The sequence below is a fragment of the Dromiciops gliroides genome, chromosome 4, assembly GCF_019393635.1.
Source record: "Dromiciops gliroides isolate mDroGli1 chromosome 4, mDroGli1.pri, whole genome shotgun sequence".
NCBI lineage: Eukaryota > Metazoa > Chordata > Mammalia > Microbiotheria > Microbiotheriidae > Dromiciops > Dromiciops gliroides.
This window is the reverse complement of record NC_057864.1, coordinates 306,291,250-306,316,719: the sequence shown is the minus strand read 5'-3', so window position 1 is coordinate 306,316,719 and position 25,470 is coordinate 306,291,250. Positions and strand designations below refer to the sequence as shown.

Here is a 25,470-nt window from a genome sequence, read left to right as displayed (position 1 = left end):
GTAGATTTAGAGATGGAAGCAACCTTGAAAGCTACTGAACATAACCCCTTCATTTTACTGATGAAGAAACTGAAGCAACAGAGAGGTTATGTCGGCATTTTGTTTTAGGTTTTAGGGCATCTGAGTTTTTTTGTTTGTTTGTTTGTTTTTTGGTGGGGCAATGAGGGTTGTGTGACTTGCCCAAGGTCACACAGCTAGTAAGTGTCTGAGGCCAGATTTGAACTGAGGTCCTCCTGAATCTAGGGCCAGTGCTTTATCCACTGCACCACTTAGCTACCCCCCCCCCAGAGGTTAAATGACTTGCTCAGGGTCACACACCTAGTAAGTATATGAGGTGGGATTTGAACCCAAGTCTTCGCCATTCCAAATACACTGCCCTCTATTACTATGCTTCATTTTGGAATTAAAAATTTTTTTTAATTTTTGGAACTTTGGAATTGATTGCATGACATGGGAGACTCTAGGAAAGGACCACTCAGCATGGAGTGCCCACATCAAAGAAGGTGCTGTATTCTGTGAGCAAAGCGGAATTACAGTGTCTCAAAAGAAAGGTGAGATTCACAGATTTAGAGACATCTCCACTCTGAATGTTCACATGGACAATTCATGTCCAACATGTGGTAGAGCCTTCCGAATTCGTATTGGTCTGATCAGTCACAGTTGGACACATTGTACCTTGACCCCAACATAGTGATGTCATTTTGGTCCTCTTCAAGAAAGAAGGACAACAACCAACCAACACCTCATTTTATTAATTCATTCCTTAGTTGATGAACACTCAACCTTGCTTCTACTTTCTTGCTACCACAAAGAGTTCTGCTATAAATATTTAGTTATACATGATTACCTTCTTTCTGTCTTTGACCTCTTGGGTTATATATGCAGTAGTGATATATCTGGGTCAATCAGGCAGTCATCAAGCATTGACTGAGTGCCTGCCATGTGCTAGAATAAAATAGTCCCTTCTCTCATAGAGCTTGATGTACTTGTGATCATCTCTTTCAAGCAGTCATCAGAAAACCTCCTTCAGTCATCTGTACCACCATCTTGCTTGGACAACTTTGGACTACCATTTTTTGTTTCATGATTCTCTGGACTATAAATGCATTTCCTGAACTATAGATTGCAGGATGAGAGGGAGCAAGCCATAGTGGGTAGAGAGCAGGTTGTGAAGCCAGTAAGATGTAGATTAAGCTTCCTTCCTTCCTTCCTTCCTTCCTTCCTTCCTTCCTTCCTTCCTTCCTTCCTTCCTTCCTTCCTTCCTTCCTTCCTTCCTTCCTTCCTTCCTTCCTTCCTTCCTTCCTTCCTTCCTTCGTTCCGGCAATGAGGGTTAAGTGACTTGCCCAGGGTCACATAGCTAGTAAGTATTAAGTGTCTAAGGCCGGATTTGAACTCAGGTCCTCCTGAATCCATGGCTGGTGCTTTATTCTCTGCGCCACCTAACTGCCCACAAAGTAGGTTAAGTCCTAACCTTTTTTCACATACTAACTGTGTGATCCTGGGCAAATTCCTTAACCTCTGAATGCTATAAATAGCAGAGAAAGTGCTTACCTGCATTGGTATGGTTTCCTCACTAAGAGGTCTTTATATCAAGGAAAGCAGTTCTAGTCCCTATCTCTGTCAGTTTCAGTAGGATAATTTAATTATCCAGACAAAACCCAGCAGATGATCTGGAATGTTCTTTAGTACTCTTCTACAGCTCTGCCATTGTGTCACATTGGTATATTTATTTCTTAGCATCTCCAGTGCCTTTGCTTTCCCATCTGTAAGCTGGGTATTTAAAAATGCATGCCATATGGCCAATTCACTGTGAAGATGCAAGGCTTGGTTAGATAATGTCCATGATTCAGGAAGCTGTACAGGGTGTAATTTCTTCTTTCTTTTTATGTGGAAAGTGTAAATGGGTATCCTTTGTTCAAGGATGAAAAGAGATAATGGAAAAGAAAATATAAATCTATCCTTTCATTAAAAAAATGGCCTATTTCCTTCCCCTGCCCCTTTCATTACTGTTTATACTAGTGGAAGTGTTTAAAAATAATTCAAGTGTTTGTTTTTTGTTTGTTTTGTTTTCTCTTCTGGTATAACTTCTGTGATCTCTGTTGATTAGCTCAGGAAAAAGAAGGAAAGGACATTTCTTTAAAGGAATTTATCTTTCCATTTCATTTCAAACTCATTGTTTGATTTTGTATCCTGTGAAAAAGATGAGGAATGTGTGAAGAGAACGCTAGAGCTTTTCTCTTTTTTCATGTGCCTGCCCCTTCTCCCACAAATCTTATATCTTTTAGAGTCACCTTGGCCTGCCTTCCTGACTCAGTAGGTTGAAGCTTACCTTTAATATTGGTGGTGCCCATTTGAGTCCCCATCCTGTCTGCAAAAAGAAAGCGAGACTAGCCAAGGAGATGGAAGAAATGGTACCCTCTCAAATGTAGCAATCAACATTATTTAAAACTAAATAAATAAGCAAGTAAATAATAGATAAATAAATGAGGCTGGCTGGCATCAGGGAGCTGCTGAATATACTCAAATGTGATGTGCCAACTTCCCATTTAAGAATTACCTTTTCCACTGCCATACCCCACAGTAAATGCATGCTTAGCTTCTTTTTATAGAGCGGTTACAAGCACTGAGCTAGATTAATCACAAGCGCACAATCCTTATGAGTGTCCTGGGGATATTTTCCATTGGTAGCTGTTTTTCCTATTTAAAGGTGACGCTTGAAATGGACCCAGATGCTATCTGCAAGGATTTTTGTATCACAGTATTGCCAAGATTTTACCAGGTGCTGTTTAGCCTAGATTTCCCCCCTAAACCTGTGTGCTTATTTGCCTGTTTGACTCCCACACAAAATTCTTTGTTTGACTTGGGACTCTGAAATCTAGGAAAACAAAGTAAAAATCCTTAGCATTCCATTCACTGCAGGATTTTCAGGTGGGCTAGCCCATGACATGTATATTCAGAAGCTGAACCTTAAGGATGGAGAAGTGCATGGTTGGTGTGAGCAGGCTATAACATATCCAACAAAGGGGAAGATCAGTAAGTAATAAAGGACTTCATCAAGGAACTGTATGGTAGGAAAAGAAGATGGATTAGTTATATACACGGCACAAAAGAGAGAGGATAGGTGCTCCTCCAGAATGCTTTACTTGCTTACCTGCTTGATGCCAGGAGAAAGTAAGGAAGCATTTTAGGTGGACCTTCTGTCGGGAAATTTTGAGAGAGCAAAGACAAAAATCACTCAGGATGGGCAGGGATGTACATTCTTGGAGGGAACTCCTGAATCTAGGGAATCATGGATCCATCTTAATGTTGTTTCATCTCTCTGCAGGATTTCAGCTGGGTCCCTCTGAGGCCAAGCTTTCTCTGCCAGCAAATGAGTCATAGTTAGTGATAAAGGGTCTTCATCTCAGTCATCTTCTGATACCTCACCTTGGCATGGAGGTGAATCCAGGTTCTCAAAGGTTTTTTCCATCCGACTTCAAGCCCTGGATGATTCTGCCAAGATTTAATTATGGCATGACTCCAGCAAGAGACTTCATGTCTCCCTGAAAACCAGTCTAGGGTGGAGATGGACAGGCAGGTGATACATTTTTCGATCTTTGTAATTCATTTTAAAAAAGTCTATGAAAGGTTAGAGGACTGAAGTACCCACATTAGTGAAATCAGAGTATTGGAGTATTTGCATTACTTGGCTACTTTGAAACATCTATGATTTCATCACTGAGGGAGTTGTCAGGGTAAATATAGTATAAAAAATAAAAGATTATAAGAAGATCCTCTCAGGAAAGTCAATTCTGAATTTTATAGGTTTTCTGTATTTCATAACCAAAATGGTATTTTTCGTAATGCTGTGTCATTGTGTTTCTTTATTAAATGTGTACTCTTTGTTTCTTTGTTTCTCTCTCCCTCTCTCTCCTTCCTTCCCTCCCTCCCTCCAACTTCTCTGGCTATTTTCTTTCTTTTTTTTTTTTTTTTTTTTGCGGGGCAATGGGGGTTAAGTGACTTGCCCAGGGTCACACAGCTAGTATTCTCTGGCTATTTTCAAGTCTCAGTTTGAGTCCTGTCCTCTTTAAGAAGCCTTTCTCAGTAGCCCTCAACTTTAGCGCCTTCTTGCTGAGGTTTTCTCAAATTTATCCTCTATATATCTTGTTTGTACATAGTTGTTTTTCAGTTGTGTCCAACTCTTGGGGTTTTCTTGGTAAAGATACTGGAGTGCTTCACCATTTCATTCTCCAGCTCGTTTTACAGATAAGGAAACTGAGGCAAGCTGCCCCCTGAGGCTAGATTTAAACTCAGCAACAATTCATTGGAGATCTTCAAAGACTGAGAGACCACTTGTTAGGTACATAGGGGCTTCTTACTCACGTATGAATTAGACTAGATGGCTACCGATGTCTACTAAACTTGAGAGTCTATGTCTTTTTTGTGGCGACATGGTTTTTTATTTCACAGACAAAGGGATCCTATTGACATGCCCCCAGATTCATTATTTCTCAGTGGCATAGTATAAAGAGACTGTCAAAGAGGGGCAGTTGGAATGCTTGAGTTCACACCCTTCCACCCCCCAGATGCTTCCTGGAATTTACCTTTTCAAGTTCATGCTATACCCCTCCTTTAATCTCTTTGCCCCAATGATTTGTGTGCTGCTGTGGCAACCAAGAGGGCCCCAGGTGCATTACCACCATTTTGCATTTTCTTTGCAAATGCTTCATTGCTCCCTCCCACCCCCTTACTTAGCTCAGACAGTTGAGAATTGATTGTATTTTTAGAAGCTAGAAATTTTAAGTTTTATGAAATGTTATATATAACTTGGGATGGGGCAAAAATGAGAACTAGCCAAAAAAAAAAAGCAATAAAGTGTAGAAAGCAATATATTTGGTCATTTTTACCCAGAAGTAAGACTTCATGCCCGGAAGACACAAGCCTAAATAATGTTGTTTGTGTTGCATTAACCTAGAGCAATAATATGGTAAAAGTGGATTATAAGAGATCACAAAGAGCAGTTATAACATTAGAAGCAGCTAGCAGGAATAGTTTGGTGAGTAATCACTCTTACAGATTTCTGTTGAGAAACTCAAGTCTAGATAGATGTACTTCATTGGGGTCCTGAAGGTTAAATGTATACAAATAATAGCAGATTTGTTAAAAGAAGAAAATTCTCAAAAATGACCAGGCTACAACAAGTTTATGTCTTTCTGGCTTGAGCTTTCTATTATGATCCTAAGAAATAACATATGGAAAGCACCTACGACACTTAGCAGCTGTGTAACCCTAGGCAAGTCACTTAAACTATCTGCCTCTGTTTATTCATCTGTATAAAAGTCATAGTAATAGCATCCACCTTATAGAATTCTTGTATCAAAATTGAGATAATATCTGTAAAGTGCATAGTACAATGCCTGGCACTTAGTAAGTGCTCAAATAAATGTTTATTTCTTTCCCCTTTGCAAAACTTAAAGCATATGTAAATGCTTTTATTGTTTTAAGCTTTCTTCAGATTTTATATATATATGTATATATTTATATGTTAAATATATCATTTGGTATTATATATTGTATATTATTATATATTATATTGTTAACAATATATTAAATATATTCATATATAAAATCTATCATAGACTTATTGTCTTAGAATTATTGCCTACTTGTTTTATGCTTTTTTTTCTTTCTTTTTTTTTTTTTTTTGGTGAGGCAATTGGTGTTAAGTGACTTGCCCAGGGTCACACAGCTAGTAAGTGTTAAGTGTCTGAGACCGGATTTGAACTCAGGTACTCCTGAATCCAGGGCTGGTGCTTTATCCACTGCACCATCTAGCTGCCCCTATGCTTTTAATTCAATTAATATGCAATCATATAAAAACTTAGTTCTGCATACAAACACACATGTATGCATTCATCACCACTCACAGACCCAAGACTGAAGTAGAGATTCTATTGAGAACACAGGTGTAGAATAAGGCTTGGTCTCTATCTTTAGGGAATTTATAATCTCATTAGGGAGAGCAGGTGTGGAGCTTAGAAAGCAGCATTAAAAGGCATCATGTGATGAGAAGCAGCTTGGCGTAGTAGATAGTCTTGGACTTGGAGCTAAGAAGATCATTGTTCAAATCCTGCCTCAGGATTACTATTAAAAGCCAAAATGAGTAATCGTATTTCACAACTAGATTTCAGCTACCTCAAGGCAGAGACCATATTCTTTATAGTTTTGGTTTCATAATGTCTAAAACAGGACATTTAATAGTGGCTAAGAAAGTGCTTTAAAATTTTTCTATCTTAAATAGGGACCACTACATGGCACAGTGGATGGAAGGTGAGGCCTGGAATCAGAAAATCTGAGTTAAAATCTGACCTCAGACATTAGCTATGTGACCCTAGGCAAGTCACTTAACCCAGTTTAATTCAGTTTACTTACCTGTAAAATGAACTAGAGAAGGAAATGGCAAACCACTCCAGTATCTTTACCAAGAAAACCCCCAAAGGGGTTATGAAGCCTTGGACATGAACAAAAACGACTAAACAACAACAAAAATAAATGCATTACAAACTAAACTGAATTGCAGGGAATAAGTGAAATCGATATTATTTTCTACTTGACCAATATAACTTGTAACTTGCCCACTCATCCATTAATGCCACTCGTGACTGAATGTCTTTTTCTAAGGCTGCTGTATAGATATTTTAGATTTTGTATGATGAGGGTCAAGTTATTGTGCTATAGATTAAGAGAGGGGATTCAATTCAGTTTAGGTTGGTTGTTGTCAGTTTTTCATATTGGGGGAACAACTTTATTATATCCCTTTACATTCCCCATATTCCTATGCTCCCCTTTAAAAATGACAGAATTTCTGGCATTTCAAAAGTATCTGTAACACCTTTCTTTCCCACCCTCAACCCAGTACATAGCAAAAATGATCCAAATTCACCTCAGGACTATGGAGGAAAGAAAAAAGACAGTGTGGTAATTGGAAGAGACTTTTGGATTTGCAGTCAGAAGACCCAAACTCAAATCCCAAATTGGCCACTTACTACCACTGTTAGCTTGGGTAAATGACTTCAACCTCCTTGGGCCTCAGTTTTCTCATCTGTGAATGAGGAGACTAGACAAAATGACATCTCTGAGTTCCTTTTTTTTTTTTTTTTAATTTTAGTGAGGCAATTGGGGTTAAGTGACTTTCCCAGGGTCACACAGCTAGTAAGTGTTAAGTGTCTGAGGCCAGATTTGAACTCAGGTACTCCTGACTCCAGGGCGGGTGCTCTATCCACTGTGCCACCTAGCTGCCCACTCTGAGCTCCTTTCTAGCTTCAAATCTATGTTTCCATAATCTTAAGAAGGAGATATAGGGTGAGGTCCTAATAGAAAGGAGAGGGCATATGAATGGACAGCATTATTGAGATGGGGTATACCAGGGTACAACTAAAAATCAACCAATTAATCAACTAGCATTTATTAACTACCAGGCTCTGTTCTAGATGCTAGAGATTCAAAGAAAAAAAAAAGAAGCAATCCTTGGCCTCAAGGAGCTTACATTCATTCTATCAGAGAATATAATATATATGTACTTATTGATACATAATAGATACAAAATAAATACAGGGTGATTTTAGGGGGAAGGAATTAGCAGCTGGGATGATCGGGAAAGACCTCATGTATGATTTCATTTGACCTGAGCCTCAAAGGAGGTTAGGGATTCTAAGAGGTGACAGTCAGTGAGAAGGGAATGCATGCCAGGCACTGGGGACAGGCCATACAAAGGAAATGGGATGTTAGTTTAGGCCAGTTTGGCTGGACTATAGAGTGCATGAAGGCAATGTGTGGTTATGTTTTGTTTTTTTTTTAGTGAGGCAATTGGGGTTAAGTGATTTGCCCAGGGTCACACAGCTAGTAAGTGTTCAGTGTCTGAGGCCGGATTTGAACTCAGGTATTCCTGACTCCAGGACCGGTGCTCCATCCACTGCGCCACCTAACTGCCCCCTGTGGTTATGTTTTAAAAGACAGACTAGGCTAGAGACAGTTGTTGAAGAGCTTTCAATACCAAATACAATAATTTGTATTTGATCCTAATGGCAGTGGGAAGGTAAGGAGGTGAATGATATGGTTTGACATTCACTTTAGAAAAGACAGGTAGGAAAAGGACCTATATGTGGCAAAAAATTTGTAATTGAGGGGATGCCCATCAAAATTAGGAAATGGCTAAACAAGCTGTAGTATATGATTGTGATGGGATGCTATTGTGTTATTAAAAAAATTACTGGGGGGGTGGTGGTTTCAAAAAAACCTGGGAAGACTTATGTGAACTGATACAAAGTGAAATGAGCAGAACCAGGAGAGCACTGTACACAGTAACAGCAATATTGTATGATAATTGTGAATGACTTAGCTATTCTCAGGAATTCAATGATCCAAAATAATTCTGATAGATTTATCATGAAAAATGCTCTCCGCTTTCAGAGAAAGAACTGATGGCATCTGATGCAGATTGGAGCATACTTTTTTCCTTTATTATTCTTGGTTTTTATGTCTGAATTTTCTCTTGCAACATGGCTAACAGAAATGTTTTGCATGACTACATGTATATAATCTATATCAAATTGCTCACCTTCTCAAGGATGAGGGGAGAAGTAGGGAGGAAGGAAGAGCATTTGGAACTCAAAATTTTATTTTGTTTTTGTTTTTTTGTTTTGTTTTTTTGTAGGGCAATGGGGGTTAAGTGACTTGCCCAGGGTCTGAGGCTGGATTTGAACTCAGATACTCCTGAATCCAAGACCAGTGCTTTATCCACTGTACCACCTAGCTGCCCCCGAACTCAAATTTTTAAAAGAAGGAATGTTAAAATTTTTGTTTTTACATAATTGAGAAAAAATTAAATGTTAAATATAAAAAAGAAAAGAAGGGCAGCAGATGATAAGGACTGATCAGAAAGGAGTTAATAATGAAAAAACCCGAACATCTCTTAATGGTGAATCTCAGTGCTTTCTTAGAATTCACCTGTCACCCCTAGTTTGAGAAACAAATGATCTAATACCTTCACTTCTATTAATTTGGTTTGGTTGCTATTAGGAAAGATAAGATCCAGTGGTGTTATATCCCATGGTTGTCCAGTGAATAAGCTCTTATAGTGGGTTTCATTTTAGTGTTCCTGCATCTTTGCTTTTCCACCAATCTTAGCTTCAACCAATGCAGCCAAATCCAACCAGTATTTATTGAGTACCTACTATGAGCCAGGCCTTGTAGGGACTGGGAATGCAAAATCTGTTCCCTCAAAGAGCATATATTCATTCACATTTTGCATATAACACCCCCCCCCAAACCCTGGGCTACAATGGGAAGACTTTTATGAACTAACACCAAAATAAGTAAGCGGATCCAGAAAATGATATGCATAGTGACTCCTACAATGTAAATGGAACGAACAAAACCAAAAATTGAATGCTGTACAATTATAATGACCCCACCTTGCTCCCTTCCTCATTAAAATATAAGCTTCTTGAGAATAGGAATTATTTCTTTTTCTGGAACTTGTATACCTCGTGCCTAGTACATCTGTTGATGTATTGATTGGACTACGTTTTGTTTACTTTTTTTTATTCTTTCCTCTGGTGGGTGGCTGGGGGAAAACTGCAATTTATTTGGGCATGAAAAATGTAAAAAACCCAAAAGATACCAATGAAACTGTTTTTTTTAAATTAGCTTATGACTCGACCAAGGTTGTAGGTTTGATGGCCATATTTTTCAAACTCAGAACACATGGTCTCATGAAGGATATTCTTATTTTTGCAGTCTTAGTAAAAGAACACTTTATTTTATTGAAATTGGTACTCTAGGTGCGAAGTGGATAAAACATCAGCCCAGGATTCAGGAGGACCTGGGTTCAAATCTGGCCTTAGACACTTGACACTTGCTAGCTGTGTGACCTTGGGCAAGTCACTTACCCCTCATTGCCCTGCCAAAAACAAAAAAAAAGAAATTGGTACTCTCTTGGAAATCTATGGCATGAGTAGGTGTTAGGATAGCTGGAATGAAGAAAGTCAGTTTTTGAGTATTACTTCTACACTTTAAATCCAAAAAGAGACAACATGAGCTATTACAAAACCAATGGACACAATATCTGGCACTTAGCAAGTGCTTAGTAAATGCTTATTGATTGGCTGGACAAGCAGTCAAGGTTTGAGTTCTAGTCCAGGCCCTTATATTAATTAGCAGCATGCTTTCTGTCAAGTGGCTCAGATACAGTTTCTTTACCTCTAAAATGGGGGGTGGGGTGGGGGATTTGGGCTATATGATCTGCAAGCTTGCTTACAGGTCTGAAAGTCTGTGATTCTAAGTTTAATTTTGTGGAGGGGTTATTATTTGTACATACAGTTTAAGTTTTTCAAAAGTCTCTCCTTGAGCATTTCAGTGAACTGATGTAGCAAATGGAATAAGAAAACCGAAGCATTTCAGAAGAGTATGGCTTCAATGTCTCAACACTCAAGAGATACAATATTCCTTCTCCCCTGCCTATAACTCTGGTTTTGACATCCCTGATAAGATACTTTGTGTCCTAATTGCTGAATCCTTTTGTGAAGTTACAGGTGAAACATTATGTTTTCTTCATAGGAAAAAGGCTAATTTTATATCATCATCATTTTACCTGCTTTGTGACAAGGCCTTATGTGTGTGTGTGTGTGTGTGTGTGTGTGTGTGTGTGTGTGTGTGTGTATGTGTGTGTGTGTGTATGTATGTATGCGTGTGCATGTATGAGCACGTGTTAACCATTTTGGCTGTCCCAGGAGAACCAGTGCAATGGCATAACAATTTACCTGTTGTACAATTGTCCTTCGGTACTTGAGTGGAAAAGGAAAAATAGAAAATAAGAATGAATGTGGAAGGGAAGAGCCCAGCAGGGCTGACGGAGCCTGAAGGTCATTAATGACACTACAAGGAATAAAGATAATAAAGTAGACACAGAAAATCCTTTTTTAAAAAAAAAACCACTGCATTTTTGTAGCACCTTAACTAGGCATCGAGGTGCAGGGTGAAAAATGGTTGCCAAACAGTGAGACATAAACCTTGAATGTGAAAGCTAGATAGAATAAAAGGGGGGTAGTTTAAGGGGAAAAAAATGGTAGGAGGGTGGAAATCTTCTGAACACAGTTGAGGAGGTGGAGGGTGAATAACTTGGGTCTGGAAACTGAAGAATGGATTCTAGCCCTTATCAGAATGTCAGAGCAAAGAAGAAAAAAAAAATGTAGGGCAATGAGAACAGGGAGTTACACTAGAAACATCATTTCTTGGAGACATTTTGCCTGTCTCAAGGAAAGGAGATGGTTTCTCTAATGAATCCAAGCATCTGGGTTTTCAGAGTTAGAGCATTAATTGGAGAAATGGATTGGGAAAAGAATAGTTTTGTGAAGGAGGAGGAGGAGGGGAAGAAGGAGAAAGAAGAGGAAGGAAAAGGAAGAAAAATTTTTTATGGACTTTTTCTTTATTCTGCAGATTGTTTAAAAGTTAGATTATTACTAATATGAATTCAGCTCAGTAAAAAAATACCTAACAGCTGTTCAATGCAAAAGCAACTGTGCAAGCATACAGTTGGTGCTCCAGGAGATAGAGGACATGATCTCTGCCCTCAAAGAGCTTGTTCTGTTGAGAAGCATTTATTATATACCTGCTGTGTGCCAGGCACTGTGGTAGGCACTGGGCATAACCAAACCAAAACTGTAACAGTTTATTCTAGCAGCACTAAGTAAACATAGTTACCAATTCAACAAATATTTATGAAATACCTACTGTGTTTCAGGGATTGTGCATACAAATGCATAAAATGAAACTATTCCTGCTTGCAGGGAGCTTATATTCTAATGGCAGAGACAAGTTTATATACAAATAAATATAAACATAAATATATACACATACATACCAAGTATTTGGGGGGAATAATGTGAATGGAAACTAGCATACTTGCAGTTGTGGGGCCCAGGAAAAGTTGCATGTAGAAGATAGTATCTGAACTTCATCTTAAAGGAAGAACTATAAGGAGAGAGAACATTTCAAGTATATGGGGTTTTGTTTTGTTTTGTTTTGTTTTTTTGTGAGGCAATTGGGGTTAAGTGACTTGCCCAGGGTCACATCAAGTATATGGTTTAAAAAAAAAAAGCAACCCCCCCCCCCAAAAAAAAAACTAAACATCTGTCCCCATCTGTAAAATTGGGGTGATAACAGCTGTAGCATTTACCTTAATTGGGTTATTATGAAGGAAAAAATGTGGTAATTACTATGTTAATTGCTTTGCAAACTGGAGGGAGCGGGGAAAGAACCCGGTTCTAGAATTTCATTCATATAGGGAATTCCTCCAAGAGAAAACTCTCTCTACCAATGCAGATCAGAGCTTTCTCTGTAACTTCTAGAACTACAGAATTGCCTGGGGCACTGAGAGACTTAGTACCCAGAGTGAATACCAAGCGTGGGTCAGAGGCAAGACTAGAACCCAGGTCTGAGACCAGCTCTCTGCCACTAGGCCATGCTGACTCTTATGAAAAGTTTAATGTGTTCTGTAAATGTCAGCTATTTATTCACCATTGTTATCTCAAAGTCTTGCATTATTGGAATTTGGAAATAGAGCTTTTTTTCCTTCTATTTTGTATTCTTTCAGATGGACTGTGGTTTATAAGCCACGAGATAATTTACTTTTCGGCCATCTCCTACGTTCAGACTGTGGGTGTCATCATACAGAGAGAAGGATGAGTAGGGAGCACCAAATGAGTCAATGATCAAGTCTTAACACCACAGTGATAAATGAATAGATAGTGTCACAAAATCCATTTGTGCTTCTGATTTTTTTTTTTTTGCCAAATGTTCTTGCTGTGACCTACTTCTATGGATGTGAAAAATGATTTTGCCATCCTTCTGTGACATTATGGCTGTAGTAAACTGTTCCCAAGTCTCTTGGTGTAGGTGACATTACTGGGATAAGCATTAATTATTTTCAGACTGCTGATGCATCACCTCTGCGGGGGTCTATATTTGTCTTCCAAGTGTGCATCATTGCTCTCTAATTATAGGTGATCTTGTGGGATTAGATTTTTCTGAGTTAAACAAACCAGGATGACATGCGACATACATGGAGGGATACAATTGAAGAATGTAAGTGAGCCATGGCCTTCATCAGACCCAAACTGTGCCTCAGTGGTGTTACTCTTCTGGGTGTTTTTCTTACTGTATTGTACTTGCTGCCACTCTTTTTGACTCTTGTGTGTTAATGCTAGATCCCTGGAAGGCCCTTTATCAACTAATATTTGAGTTTGAAAATTGTTATTGGGACCTGTCTGTAATTTTGTGATTTTTTTTCCCAACATTATTTCACTTAGGTCCTTTTCCATAGAAATAAGAGTCACAAATAAAATATGCATTGTTGGAGGAGCTGTGGGAAGTCAGGCACACATTTTGTTGGTGGAATTGGAACTTGGTCCAGTTTTTCTGGAAAACAATTTGAAGTTATTTGGGATTAGTTAGTAAATTGTTCATATTTGTTGATCTAATGATTATCACATTACCTGACACACAGTTGTTCTTAATAAATGCTTGTTGATTGGATATTATTTGATACATAGATTGGATAGATTGGATATCATTTGACTGATTCCACTTAATAGGCAAATTGAAAAAGAAAAGTCTCATATACCAAAAATATTTATAGCAGCCCACTGTAGCAAAAACCAAGAAATAAATTGGGTGCCCGTGATTGGGGGATGACTGAACAAGTTGTGGTATATGAGTATAAAGGCAATATTATTGAGCCTTAAGAAATGACCAGTATTAGGAATTCAGAAAAAAAATATGGAAGATTTCTATAAAATGATGCAGAGCAAAGAAATAGAATCCAAAGAAAAATATATACAACGACTCCAATAATATAAATGAAAATGGCACTATAAGCCTATGAATTCAGTTTAAATGTAGCAACCAGTCTTGGTTCTAGTGGGCACATGATGAAACACAATCTCTACCAAGAGTGGAAGGACTAGAAATGTGTAATGTTATGAGGGAAAGTTCTGGCAGGGAGGGATGATTTATTGGAAAGTGAACATAGTGCTGAAAAAAAAAGGTACCAATAAATCCTTAAAAAAAAAAAAAGAAATTACTGGAACTCATGGGTCGTGCTTTGTCACCCAAACATACTCTGCACCAGAAAAACGTAGGTTAGAAAAAGCTGTGTTGGATTTTGAAGGGCTCTGAGATGTCTGTGGCTCTGGGGATCCACCCTCTTGACTCCTGTCTTCTTGTGACAGGAGCTTTTTGCTGTAACGGATTATGCAGAGTGAAACAAGCACATGAGTGAGAAAGACTCCATACTTTGTACACTGAGAGGTAATGGGAGATCAAAGTAGAACTTTCCCCCTGAACTCTGGGAATAAAGGTATTAGAGATCAGACCATCTTCTAGCCTGGTGTAACCAAAGTAACATAATATACTATGGTGCCAAAGTTGGAGTCTGAAGAAACTGGTTTGAGTTTTGACTGAGCTGCTTCCTGTGGAAACATGGGCCAGTCCATTGCTTAATCTCTCTGGAACCTTAGTTTCTTCATCTGTAAAATGGGACCATGATATTTATTTACAGTACCATGTGCTAGACACTGCTAGGCACTGATTTGACCATGTCACCCTTTTACTCAATAAATGTCAGGCTCCCTATCACCTCCAGGATCAAATACAAAATCTTCTGTTTGGGATCAAACCAACCCCGCCCCCTACCTTTCCTGTCTCCTTATACCTTACTCTCCAATGTGTACTTTTTTCATCCAGTGATACAGGCTTCCTGACTGTTTCACAAACAAGACATCTCTAGGCTCTGGACATTTTCTCTGTCCCCTACTGGCTTCTGTTAAGTCCCAGCTAAAACCCCTTCTACAAAAACCCCTTGCCAACTTTTTTTTTCATTCTAGTGCCATCCCTCTGTTAATTATTTACTGTTTATCCTGTATATACCTTTTGGGGGGTATATATTTGCTTGCTTGTTGTCTCCCCCATTATATTGTGAGCTCCTTGAGAGATGGCACAGTCTTTTGCCTCTTTATATTCCTAGTGCTTTAGCAAAGTGCCTGGACCATAAGAGGCACTTAATCAATGCTTATTGATTGATTGGAGATGTAAAGAGAAAAAAAGAAACAGTACCCATTGTCATGTAGTTTACACTCTATTATGGGTGATGACACGTGTGTGTGTGTGTGTGTGTGTGTGTGTGTGTGTATGTTCATATCTCTGCCTGCCTGCCTGTCTGTTGAGAGTGTTATTTGAGGGGAAGGACACTAGCAGTATGATCCCAATCACACTTCTTGTATAAGGTAATACTTGACTTGAGCTTTGAAAGAAACTAAGGATTATAGGAAGTGGAAGTGAAGAGAACATGCATTCTAGGATTGGGGGACAGCCAGTGTAAGGGTGAGGAGATGGGATAATGGAGAGAGAAGCAGCAAGAAGGACATTTTGTTTGGAGCAAGAAGTGCATCAAATGTTGGAAAAGTGGGTTAGAACTAGGTTTTAAAGGACTTTATATGCTAGAGGAGAATATAGGAAATTTTACATTCATACATACACATATACACAAACACACGTTTATATTTACATATACAAACAGGGTGACCCCATGAAGAACATCACATAAGGATTCTACTCCTTATTTTACATATGAGGAAACTGAAGGACAGAGAGTTTAAATGCTTTGCTTAGATTCATATAGCTGATGGGTGTCTAAGCAAGGACTAAGAAATCGGCCCTTCTGACTCTATTGCCAGGATTCTGTTCTTTATACCATATTGATAAAGTGTTGAGTTACTTCTTCCTAGGTAATAGATTTCTTTTTTTTAATTACATTCTATTTTTTTCAATGATCAAGTATTAATATTTTTCCATTCCCTGTTCTCTCTGTCTCTGTCTCTGTCTCTCTGTCTCTGTCTCTCTGTCTCTCTCTCACACACACACACACACACACACAATTTAAAAACCAAAACAAACCACTTTTTTGGGGGGAGGGGTAGGGCAATAAGGGTTAAGTGACTTGCCCAGGGTCACACAGTTAGTAAGTGTCAAGTGTCTGAGGTCGGATTTGACCTCAGGCCCTCCTGAATCCAGGGCCAGTGCTTTATCCACTGCGCCACCTAGCTGCACTTCTAACATATGAGCATAGTCAAGCAAAACAACAACAAGCAAAATTCCCATATTGGCCATGTCTCAAAAAGTGTCTCATTTGCATTAGTCCATAACTAGATAGCCTATTTTAATGTGTACTGTATGCCATTCCTAAACCTCAGTACCATTTTACTACTGTTTTTAAAATGCCATTTAAAATTTTAAATGACCATTTAAAAAAATCTTTTACAAGTTGGTAGAATGCATTAAATCTCCACCATCCCCTCTCTCCCCCCAACCTCTACAAACACACACCCTACTGTGTAGCAGATGTTTTCCCAAAGGTACAACTGCACAGTCTGGTGTTGCTGAGTTTCTAAATAGAGTTTCACTAATGGGCTTCATTGCTCTTAGTCCTGAAGTCCTAGAGAAGCTACTTAAAGGGGAGAGGCAGGAATACAAGTTCGAGGTTAAGGGAGAGAAGTAGATATTTATCCAATGCTTGATGTAATAGCAATAATATTTTGGGGGACTGAGGTTTCTAGTTTGTCCCATTATAAATGAAAAAGAATGGTAGTGAAAAGAACAAGAAAAAATGAACTTAACAGCATAGCTATGATTTAGACATATGGAAGAATTTTCATGGGCAGCTAGGTGGCACAGTGGATAGAGTGCTGGGCCTGGACTCATCTTCCAGAGTTCAAATCTGGCCTCAGGTACTTCCTAGCTGTGGGACCCTGGGCAAGTCACTTAACCCTGTTTGCCTCAGTTTCTTCATCTGTAAAATGAGCTGGAGAAGGAAATGGCAAACCATGTCATTATCTTTGCCAACAAAATCCCAAAGGGGTTTATGAAGAGTTGGAAGTGACTGAAAAATGACTCAACAACAACTGCTAGAAAAAAGTTCATGGCTGGTTTGGAGAGTAGCAGGGAGTATGGAAGGAGGAAATAGTTTTTCGTTCTCTGGTGAATTTTCACAATAGACTAATAACAGCCATATCTCTTAGGTGCTATCAATGCAGAGCCTCCTTAAAAGGGCAACTCAAGGTTCAGCTGAGACATTTTGCTTCTGGACAAGCCAGTAAATGTTAGAAGTGGACCACAAGCCATTTGTAGAAAGGCTCTGTCTATGTGGAAGACTCTGTCTTTGTGACCTTGAGGAAGACACCTCTGTGGGCCACAATTTCCTCATCTAGAAAATGACCTCTGATGTCCCTTCCAACTCTAGATTTGTGATCTCTCCCCACTGTGGTATGATATGATGGTGGCTCAAATTCCCCAAAAGGAAGAAATGTTGAATTAATTCAATTAAATTAATGTGTTACAAGTTGAGGCAACACATTTATTAGGCATCTACTATGTGTCAGGCACTGTGCTAAGCCCTGGGACAAAAAGAAAGTTAAAAAGACACCCTCCACTTTCAGGGATCTCACAGTCTATTGGGGGAGACAACGTGCAAATAACTATGTACAAATCAGGTAGATACAGAGTAAATTAGAGATCATTACAGAGGGAATTTACTTGTTTTTGTCCAACTTCCTAGTTAGTAAAGTTAAAGTGGATACCCATTGATTGTGAAATGCTTAAGTAAATTGTGGTACATGAATGTAATGAATATTAGTGTGCTGTAAGAAATGATAAAAATGATGAATGCAGAGCATCATGGGAAGATTTATATGAACTGTTGCAGGGTAAAGTAAGTAGAACCAAGAAACAGCATTCATAGTGACTAACAGGCATGTAAATGGAGAGAACTACTACAAAACAACAGAGAAGTGAATATCATGAAATTACAAAGAATAAGCACTACCCTAAAGAAGACATGAGAAAACATTCCTTCCCCCATTCCCCACTGGCTCCTCGGCAGAGGTAGGAGGCCACAGGTGTGGAAGATTTCACATTTTTTGAATGTATTGGGTGGTTTTGCTAGTTTTTTCTTTTTAAAAAACATTATATGTGTTATGAGACAGGGAGAAGGAAATAGAAATGTAGATGAAATAAAATCAAAAGTTATTAATAAATATGTATTTTTTTAAATAAAAAAAAACCACCCTAAATTTGTTAGCAGGTTTCTGCTTTGCAATAAGGTGGTCCAGTGGATAGAGTGTTGGACTTGGGGTTAGGAAGTCCTGAATTTGAGTCTTTTTTCCCTCAGTAAATACTTATTTATTTGAAATTTTGAGTTCCATATTTTATCCCTCCTTCCTTCCTTCCCCTTCCCCCTCCCTGAAGTGGTAAGCAATCAGATATAGGTCACACATGTACAATTATGTAATTAGTCATTTTGTTGAGTTTGAATCTTGCCTCAGGTACTTATTAGCTGTGCAAATCATTTAAGCTCTCTCAGCCTCAGTTTCCTTTTGTATAAAATGGGGATAATAATGGCATATAACTTATAGGGTTGTTTTGAGGATCAAATAAAGCATTTTGCAAACTTAAAATGATATATAAATAATACCATCTCCTTCACCTTCTTCTTCTACCACCACCACTACTACTGGTACTATTATCACCACTACCACTACCTTGGTGCAATTTTTATTTCTATATTAGGGATATAGTTGCTGGCTTGCTATTGCCTGCCAGAGTAACTGAGGGAAAAGGGGTAAAGAGTAAATGCCTGGTTCTATGCTAGCTAAACCTGTGGCTGGGCCAGTCCCCCTCCTCCATGGATCAGAGGAGCCAAGGTGGGGATATTCTCCAGCTAGTGTTCAGTGACTGTTGTTGTGTGCTGTAAGACAAGAATGAGTCTTTCCGTTTTCCTTTCCCTAGTATACTGTGTTCCATACCCACTTCATCAGACTCATCCCTGTTTTTCTTTTTGTTTTTTTTTTTTTTGAAGTGGTTGTTTGAATGCTACCCTGAAGCCAAGGTTAAACTTCTAGGGCAAAATTAAAACATAGTAAACTAAAGTTGAATTCTAAGAGAAAAGGATAGGGACAGAATGATTTTTAGAAAGAAGAGCATGGTATTTAAATTTTTTTAAAAAACATTTTTATTCCAAATAACTTTTATTTTCTCCCTTGACATAACTACATTTCTCAGAGACAAATGTCTTTGTCTCATGAAGAAATTTGGTTCTGAATGATAAAAAGGTTAGGCAAATAGGTTCTTTTGTTTTCTTCTCATTTCCAAAAACACTACGAAGCCTATAGAGTGTTTTCCCCCAGAGAGACCAGAAATAACTCTACCTAATTAACTCGACAAGGGTACAAAACCACTTCGATTCTTTTTGAGGCGACTTGGAACCCCCACAGCCTCCTAACAACATGTAGCCCTGCATCCTCCTCCTGCCATGGTGAGATGTGCGCATTAGCAGCAAGAATTGGTTGTCACAACACAAGGCAGTATGAGTCACCTGTATCATTCCATGCCCAGGGGAGTTTCTTGGACCTTTATTCTGAAGCAGACACTTCTCTCTCCCCCTTTTTGTTTTCCCCTTACTAACAGAGAATTGTTCTTACCTGATTAAAAAAGTTTGCTCACTGAAAAGATCACTTTTCCCATCCTTATTTGCTGGTAGCAGATTTTAGCTTTTTTCCTTTGAACTCCAGTAGAAAAGAAAAGGACATACTGAGCTGCTGCTTCAGGATTTATCTCTTGGCTTTATCTCCCTGTCTCTAGAAGACAAAAAGGCTCATCTGGGGAAAGTTTAGGGTACTATTTTTTAAAAAAGTTAATAGTTAAGAAATCACTTTGACTTACTAAGGTATATATGCTGGGACAGCCTAATTGCCTCATTCTCATTGGCCAGTTTCTGACATGGCTGGAAAGCAGAAATCCTAGTATTGTAGGAGTTAGAACAGGAGGGAGCTTCAAGATCATCTATCCCAGGGGTTCTTAATCTTTTCTAGTGTCACAGACCAGATCTTTTGGCATTCTGGGGAAATTTCAAGACCCTTTCTCAGAATGATGTTTTTAAATGCATAAAATAAGACACAGAGAATTACAAAGAAAGCCAGTTAATACAAATATTAAATATTGAAAATATTTTTAAATTATCAGAATACTTTTTATAAGTTCATGGATCCCAGCTTGAGAACCCCTGATCTAGTGCAACTGCCCTGATTTTACAATTGAATTTCTTGCCCCAAATCATACTGCTAAGTTAGTGCTAGAGCTGCGAACTAAACTCTTTGTGTTCATTCATTTTCAGTCATGGCTGGCTCTTCGGGTTTTCTTGGCAAAGACACCAAAGTGGTTTGCCATTTCCTTTCTCCAGCTCATTTTACAGATGAGGATACTGAAGAAAAACGTGTTAAGTGACTTGTTCAGGGTCACATAGCTAGTAAATGTTTGAGGCCATATTTGAACTCAGGAACATGAGTCTTCTTGACTCCAGACCTAGAACTCTGTGCACCATGGTGCCACCTAGGTGATAATGCTGGAGATTAATGAGAAGAAGATATGTATGTGTATCTATGTGGGGCAACCAGGGGGCATAGAGGACAAAGATCTGGACCTTGATTCAGGAAGACCTGAGTTCAAATTGGACCTTCACAGAAGGTGATTTTAGAGTTGAATCTTGAAGAAAACCTAGGATTCTAAGAGTTCAAGCAGTTTTCAGTGCCGACTAAAGTGATTTTCTACTTCTTAGTTCAACCCAAAGAGGTTGAAACATTCCTGGCTAAAAACTGCCTAATTTTGCATCAGTTCAACTTTGGGCCCTTAAAGATTATGGTAAGGAGTCTTCTAGTGCCAAGTGGTTTCTTGAGGAAGAATATGATTGCAGAGCAGGTCAGAGCAGATTTCATTACTCTGGGTCTCAGTGAAAAGAAAGCCACTTATTTTTCTGAGAATTGGGAGCAGAAGTCTCTTGCGTGGTGGTCAGTAAGACAGACATTGATGATTAATCAGCTTATAGATATAGAATGAAGATTTGGAATGGTACCAGGGAGCAGAGAACTGTAGAAATTGGGAGAGTCTTTTTTGTTGGTTTGTTTGGTTTTTTACAATTGAGGTTCCTGGTTAAAAAAGGAAATCATACAGAAAGCATATATATAAAATTAACCCTACCTCAGTTTTGTAGCTTCCTGAATAAGATGGAGCATGTGCAAGCCAGCCTGCTATAGGTGAAATAAGAAAGCTCAGAGGGATAGTGTGCTTATTTTGTGTCTGGCTCTGCCTGGCTCAAGGACTAAGGTATTCCCAGAAAGTGCTGCAGTTCTGTACTAGAGAGCCCAATACAAATCACTGCATAAACTCATGATTCATGAAAAGACTATACTTCACGTAGGTCACATCACAAATACTCAACTCAGAGGGGTTCTACTTTTGAGAGAGGGGAGAAAAATTGAGTCAGTTTGTAGCATTTCTCCTTTTCCACCTTCCAGAACCCCCATTTCTTAAACTTCCAAGGACAACAGTCATATTACAGAACAGAGTTAACCTGAAAATAGGAGGTGGACCTTGTTATTAACTTCTTGAGAGCCAGAATCTGAAATGTTTTAAAAAATGCATTGATTTAGGGGCAGCTAGGTGGCACAGTGGATAAAGCACTGGCCCTGGATTCAGGGGGGACCTGAGTTCAAATCTGGCCTCAGATACTTGACACTTACTAGCTCTGTAACCCTGGGCAAGTCACTTAACCCTCATTTCCCCACCCAGAAAAATGCATTGATCATAGGGCATTCTATCATATGAAATCCCATTTTAATGTGGTACTTGTATAGAAACCCAATGTCTCCTCTTTCAAAGGCTTCTGTTCCTTGGGGGGCACTCCTTTTGCATTTACTCTGTGATGGTTGACATTTGAGTCTCCTTTGGAGTCATTTTGTTGGCTGTGTTGCCAGTGACAATGTATCTAATAAAAAGACTTAAGAAGAGAGCTTGGGAAAAAAAAACCACACACACAAACTGAGTTTCAGAGATTTATTAGCTGTGTGATTCTAGGCAAATCATTTAGATGAAGTCTTCCTCAGCTTCCTTATCTGTAAAATGGGGATAATGTTAACACCCATCTCTCAAGGTTGTTGTTAAGATAAGATGAATTAAAGCACTTTGCAAAAGAAAGATGTTGTATAAATGCTAGCTATTGTTATTACTAATATTATATGCATACCTGTGATAGACAATAGATATAGATATATACTATTAATGTGGTAGGGAGGCAGGGCTACACATAGCTCATAAGCTCCTGGAGCTTAATGGTTATAAGTTATTGATCATTGTTTTCCACTCATGCTTAGCATATGCTTTTCTTGTGGTAGGCATTTAATTGAAAATGGAAGGATCACTTAACAGGAGTAAGGTGGAACCACTGCTCCTCCTACTCCCCTCTCCATCCCATTCCCTCCCTCTCTATGCCTTAACAAAGTTATAGATGTTCATGGAGGAAAAAAACCCCAAACAAACAAAAATTTGGGAAGTACTGACCTGCCCTTTCACCTGGGGTGTTCTATTTTTATATATATATATACATATACACACACATATAAAATAAATGTATATATGTGTATGTGTGTTCATATGCATATATACATGTGTATATGTATATATATTTCTACATATTCCACATATAATAGCATTATTATACTGACATTGCTAAGGTAGGCTTGAGGGCAAAACACACCAGAATCAACAGAGGCTAATAACCCTACCCAAAGGCCTTTTGACTTTGTAGGGAGTCACTGCAAGTCTGCCACAGCATCTCCAATATGGCCTCCCCAAATTCCCTTTGCTTCGGGTCATTCTTTCCATTGCCCATTCCTTGCCTTGTAAAGCTAGAATGGATCTCACCTTCGCCTTCTCCCCTCAATAAGTTGGGAACATTCAAAATAAAAATCTTTATTTTTTTCCCCTAAGACTTTTGTTATTCTTCCAAAATGGGTAAAATTGTGTGTATATATTTAAAATATATTGTGTTTATTTCAACCCCCTCCCAATTCTTCTCTACTCCCAACAGGAACACAAATTAATTCAGGTTTTGTTCTTTGGCTATAATTTACTGGAATAATAGATCTCTTACCCTGTCCCATTAAAACTTTATAATTTCTCTGTCCTCTCCTTGAACATTACCAGATGACTGAAATGCTAATCCATGATAAACTTTCATTTGACAGATATATATGCAATGTACTATACCTTTAAGAGTCAGTTAGGTGGTGCAGTAGGTAAGAGTATTGTGCTTGGAGTCAGGAAGTTCTGAGTTCAAAACTGGCCTCAGATACTTGCTAACTTTTTTACCCTGGAGAAGTCACTTAGCTTCTGGAAGCTTCAGTTTCCTCAACTGTATAATGGGGATAATGATAGCATCTACCCCCCAGGGTTATTGTAAGGATCAAAGAGGTACATAGTAGGTACTTAATAAACACTTGTTTCTTTCCTCCTTCTATAAATAAGGTGTGTGTGTGGGGGGGAGAGTGCATTAAAAAAAAAATCCCTGGGACCAAAGTTACTTGTTATAATTACAGTGTTCAGTTTCAGTTTTTGCCTTTGATATTGTGCTTACCATGTATTATTGAGTTAACAACTGCTCTAGGAATCCAGACATCAAACCAGCTCTGAATCCATCTTACTGTGTTATTGTCCTATTCATATCTCAACATCTTTTCCATAAGAACAGTATGAGATATTTTATCAGATGCTTTGCTAAAATATAGGTGACCAATATTTATAGCACTTCCCTGACCTACTGGTTTATTAGTCCTGTAAAATTAAAAAAAAAAAAAAGAAAAGAAACAAAGTTAGGCTGGCATGATAATGCTTTTATAATTGATTTTCCCCCCTCCCCATTTTTATATGCCTTTCATTTCTAAATGTCTTTTTCCTGTTTTTTCTTGTTCAGTGAGTCATCCCTTGTGACAGTTTTTTAAATCAATAAAAGAAGCAGTTTAACAAAACTAACCAACATATTAAAGTCATACCCATAATTCCTCACCTTTGCAAAGATGGAAGAGGAGAGAGTTTTCCATCTCTTCTCCAGAGCCTAACTTGGTCTTATTTATGTAGCACTTTGTTTCCTTTTTTTGGATACATGTGTTTACATTGTTATTGTATTTATTTTTGTCCTGGTTTTCTTTACTTCACTGATTTTTTGTTTTGGTTTGGTTTTTTTGGTGAGGCAATTGGGGTTAAGTGACTTACATAGGGTCACACAGCTAGTAATTGTTAAGTGTCTGAGGCTGGGTTTGAACTCAGGTCCTCCTGACTCCAGGACCAATGCTCTATCCACTGCGCCACCTAGCTGCCCCCCTTTACTTCACTTTTGCATAAATTACCTGTATCTTCTTCTTCTTTTTTCCCCCTGGGGCAATGAGGGTTAAGTGACTTGCCCAGGGTCACAGAGCTAGTAAGTGTCAAGTGCCTGAGACCAGATTTGAACTCAGGTCCTCTGAATCCAGGGCCAGCGCTTTATCCACTGCACCACCTAACTGCCCCCTCTGTATCTTCTTAATATCTATCATTTTAGGGATCAATAATTTTCCATGTTATTTATGTACCAGGCAAACTTATTTAGCCATTCTCCAATATACTTCGCACCTAATTATGAAGGAACAAAATTTCAAGGGAAAATAACTTTTTTTTTAAAAGTAGAAATAAAAGGGGAATGATACTTTCCAATCTCAAATTATATTAGAAAGTAATAATCCAAAATATTTGGTACTGTTTAAAAACAGAACAGGCTAGGGGCAGCTAGGTGGCGCAGTGGATAGAGCACCAGCCCTGGAGTCAGGAGTACCTGAGTTCAAATCTGGCCTCAGACACTTAACACTTACTAGCTGTGTGACCCTGGGCAAGTCACTTAACCCCAGTTGCCTCACTAAAAAACAAAAACAAAAACAAAACAGAACAAACAGGCTAAATAAGGAAAAAATAGAAACAATCAAACTCAGTAACCCAGTGTTTAAAAAACTGGAGAACATAAATTATTTGGGGAAGAATTCTGTTTTAACAAGAACACCTGAGAGAACTAAAATTTGGTAGAAATTAGGTTCAGAACAACATCTTACTCCATATATCACAGCTCATCAATGTCGTGCCTAAAACTGGAACAATCAGAACTGAACACAATACTCCAGTTGTGGTGTGACTAGGGGAGAACACAGAGAGCCCATCACTTCCTTCCAGGCCTTCCTGAAAGATGAAGTCTTACTATATCTAGCCCATTTGCAGTCATTTTCATAGACCACTACCCACGACATTGATGAGCTGTGGAGTGTCTAGAGGAGGGCAGCCACTCGAATTGGTGCCACATGACTCTTGGTTGAAGGAGCCAGTGTTTATCATAGACAAGAGAAGATTCGTAGGGCACGGGCACGGGGTAGCTTCTGCTGAGTATTTAAAAGGTGGTCTTTTGGTTTGTTCTGTTTGGCCTCAGAGGGTAGAACCAGGTGCAAAGGCACAGAGAAAAAAAATCAAGCTTGA

At 38.6% G+C, this 25,470-nt stretch overlaps 1 protein-coding gene and 1 pseudogene across 1 annotated transcript in view; both read left to right on the top strand.

Annotated features, from left to right (window-relative positions):
• UBE3D (ubiquitin protein ligase E3D) overlaps positions 1–25,470 on the top strand; it is a 194,753-nt gene that overhangs the window by 138,546 nt on the left and 30,737 nt on the right. The window lies entirely within an intron of this gene.
• On the top strand, positions 446–21,176 carry LOC122753475 (annotated as a pseudogene).